This window comes from Limulus polyphemus, unplaced genomic scaffold (genome assembly GCF_000517525.1).
Source record: "Limulus polyphemus unplaced genomic scaffold, Limulus_polyphemus-2.1.2 Scaffold537, whole genome shotgun sequence".
NCBI classification, from domain to species: domain Eukaryota; kingdom Metazoa; phylum Arthropoda; class Merostomata; order Xiphosura; family Limulidae; genus Limulus; species Limulus polyphemus.
In genome coordinates, this window is record NW_013666147.1 from 493,092 (window position 1) to 496,955 (window position 3,864).

The following is a 3,864-nucleotide window of genomic DNA, read 5'->3' on the forward strand; positions in this document are numbered from 1 at the left end:
TATATATATATATATATATATATCAGTTAGACTGTTTTAATTCTAAAGCAACAACAACAGAAGTGTGGGTCTTACTACAAAGTAAAGATAGTAAGAAGGAAAAATATAAAATTCTTGTGTGGTACTGGTACTAGTAGTATTACGTACAAATCACACAAGTTTATCATTCTAAATACTGAATCATATTATTATTCTTATGAACTAAATATAAAATTATGCTAAATTATTGAACTTAAAACTACTAATTTAAATGCAAAAGAATATAAAAAATCACAAACTCTTTCAGTTCAAAGTGCTAAACCTAATTCACGTACAGACCTTGCACTCGCCACTCGATAGCTCTTAACCATAACAATCATAGATCAATATATATTTCCTAAAAATATATCTATTTGGAGTTAATTTTTTAATATAATGATTAATATAAATAGATATACGATACAGCATGACTTAAACTACTATAGAAAAATAATAAAATCCCATATATCCCATGCAGTTTTTTCCAGAAGCAAGTTTTCTAAGGCTTATAAAAAAAGTACTATTGACCAATACTAAATACAACCTCTACATAAAAAGGCAGTTACTATAATAAGCACCACCCACATTCCTATTGTAAAATCCAGAGAACAATGTTTCGTCCCATCCTATGATTTGCCAAACGTGAAATACAGCGATTGGAATAACATGGTACTGAAATTGACACCTTTGACTAGGATTGGCTAAAAGTTTTACAACTGAGGTTTAACCTGTCCAGATGCTGTTTTATGAAGAAAACAGACTAGAAAAAGGTTTAGATATGAATCATAGATGATAGAACCAGTGCTGAAGTGCAAGGAAATTTTGTTTTTAAATTTCTTCTCAGAGAGCACTTATTTATAGTCTCAAACGTATTTTGGGATATTTTAAATTAAAATTCTCTTTAAACTTCATTAAATAATAAAATTTTGTACAAATAATTTAATGTTATGCTAATATTTACAAAAATAAAATCTGAAATCCAATAAAAGACAGTTCTCTATAATTTTTTTCAATTCTCAAAAGTGATTTTGCCCTCACGATAAGACAAAATGGCCACGGCAGGTAACGGGTTAAGGTAAGAAAGGAATTTGGAATTGTGACTCAATTGTTCAAATAACAAGAAAGTGTCATCGATTTAGCATTTGTAAAGGGCAGGTTTAAAGTCACATGGGTAGTTTTCTAGCCACTTGCATTCATGGTAGCATATAAATCTATTGGCTATTGTTGGACCCATAAATGACATTATTAAAGAGGAAATGGTTTAATTTTGTAGAGAGGGCAAGAAGTTCCAAGATTTTTTACAGGTGAAACCAAGATACTGATCAGTGTCAGAAGGAAATAGAGATGTCATGTCATTATTTACAGCAAGTTTAGAGTAGCATTAAACATGTTCACTTTTGGCACAATTTTAATTATCAATTAAAATGCCAATTGTTTTTATCATATATTATTAATCTAATTTTATCTTATCTATGTTCTTTTTATATCTATTTTCCATACGTAAATAAACAGTTATTTTATTTAATTGATTGCTTTAATAATCTTTGAATCCACACTTGTTCAGCATGAATACCTTCTTGATTAGTTGATCATAATGCTCCCCCATCTATAGCACTCTCAGGTGCACATGGCTCTCGATGGTAGCATTATAATGAGGCAGCACCATATTATGCATTATATTTATTTCCTTCATAACTATCAAATAAATTTCTACTAATGCATTATAGTAATAATTAAATATCCATGGTATCTCAAAAGTTAGACTATGAATTAAATCAAAAACTTTAACTATCCGTCTTAAAAAAAAATCCTTTAAAATAATGGTCTATTCTATATATTGAAATGAAAGGGCCTCTTACAGTATACACTTGGTAAACAGCCACATTCCTATCTTTTGCAGTCTAAATAACAGTACATAACTTTAAAAGCTACATTTATTTTTTATGGTATATGAATGTCTCACAAAATACAATACATTTTATTTAACTGTAACCAACGTACAAACTAAAAGGTAAAATACACTTATTCTGTAACTCTTAAAGTGTACTAGTTTTCTTTTAGTTCTACAAAAAAGTAACTAATCAGAACATGTAAAAGTTATGATCTCAGTTACATATAATATAATGCTTTTCTTTTACATATGCAGTAATATGAAGCTGATAACAGTTAATAACGTTTATTTTGATGATTTCATTATACCAAGAGTTATCAAAATATTCAAGTGTTATAATAGCATAAGGAAGTAAATTCAAAAGTGATTCTTGGTTTGAATTGATAATATGATCTGTAAAGCATTTGAACTAGGATAAATCTCCATGAAGACCTAGTCTATATTTCAGAAAAATGTTCAATGTTTCTTAAACATAAAATATAGAGAAGGTAAAACAAAAGGTAGTTAGTTTTGGAGGCTATACTATTAACACATTTTAAAATAGTTGCATGAGAGAAAATAAGATAAGCTTTTTCTTCAAATAAATTTTACTTGAATCTGAAAGAGGTGTACAATATAATTTAGATAGAAACAGATGACTCCATAGTTGGTAGAAAACCAACAGAAGGTTAAGGTTGTAATAAAACAATAGTGGACCCCGAAAGCTTCCAATTTAGTTAAAAACAGTAAGTAAAGTAAAATAAAGAACAGGTATATGCATCAGCCTTGTAAACCATGGTAAAGAATAACATTCAATAATAAAAAAAGAAAAACAACATAAAGTTTAGAAATAAAATAATTTTTTGCCTAAAGTGTATTCCTTGGAATCCAATAGTGTTCAAAATTCACTTTAATAATTCTACCAGTTCTGTGTAAGGATCTTTGAATATTAAACATATTAGGTTTATTGCACAGTAATATTAGAATGAAACACAGTAAAACTTGTAATAATGCTTATATATAGGAAGTAAATAATTAATATGCAAGTGTGATATCCCAGTAAAGTAACTGAGTAGAGACTATGGAACTAAACATTCTATAAATTAAATGTGCTAACAAAATACCATAATAATCTACACAATTGGAAGTAACAAAGAAATCTTTAAAGTTTAAATAATGTGTTAGATTGTACGGTATAGGTCCAAATGTTAAAGGTAGGTCTTTAGATCTAATTCTGTAATTATTTAACAATCTAAAAACTTAAGGAGCTACAAGACTACTCAAAAGGGTAAATAATAAGCCATAACCTATGAGTTATGTCAACTTACTATCACAGATGGCACTATTACTATTAGTATTACTATTGTATATAAATATGATAAAATTAAAAAGACAATTACCTGAATGATGATGATTATTTACATAGATAGAAACTTACAAACTGAACAAGTTCAGCATGCTTGGCTTTCCATAATAAAACTAAATTGTTTGTGCAAAACATTGACTACGCTTTCTCTCACTATTCTATTTCTACTCTAGTTTCACGGTCATACACTGAATCCGTGAATGATAATGCTATACTACTACTAGTTACTTTCATACTTTTATATATATATATATATATTTTCGAATTACATTCAATTAAGTATTGCTTCGACAGGTTAAATTTACAGTATAATATATACTTCAGTTCTGAAGTTTTACACAACTCAGTATTAATATTACTTCTACTGCTATCGTAGTATTGTTACTAAGTTATTAGTAAAACGCAACTGCCTTCAATCAATTCGGGGTTACATTACTGAAGTTATGTATATTATTTAATATTTGTAAAAATATCGAATTCTGAAGAGATAGGAATGTAATAAAAGTAATGAATATTTTAAGATACTTTACAAAATATCCAGGTATTATATTTTGAACATAACTGCCGAAATTCTATTAAAAAAAAAAGAAACAAATCTCACCACGAAAGA

The 3,864-nt window shown here is 27.9% G+C and overlaps 1 protein-coding gene across 1 annotated transcript in view; it reads right to left on the minus strand.

The window, feature by feature from the left end:
* The window catches only part of LOC106458954 (erbin-like), a 36,280-nt gene extending 32,912 nt beyond the window's left edge, over positions 1–3,368 (minus strand). The window contains exon 1 of the mRNA XM_022385324.1: positions 3,289–3,368. The gene's annotated coding sequence lies outside the window, so the exon portion shown is untranslated. The remainder of the gene's footprint in view (positions 1–3,288) is intronic.
* Positions 3,369–3,864: the final 496 nt, after the last annotated feature.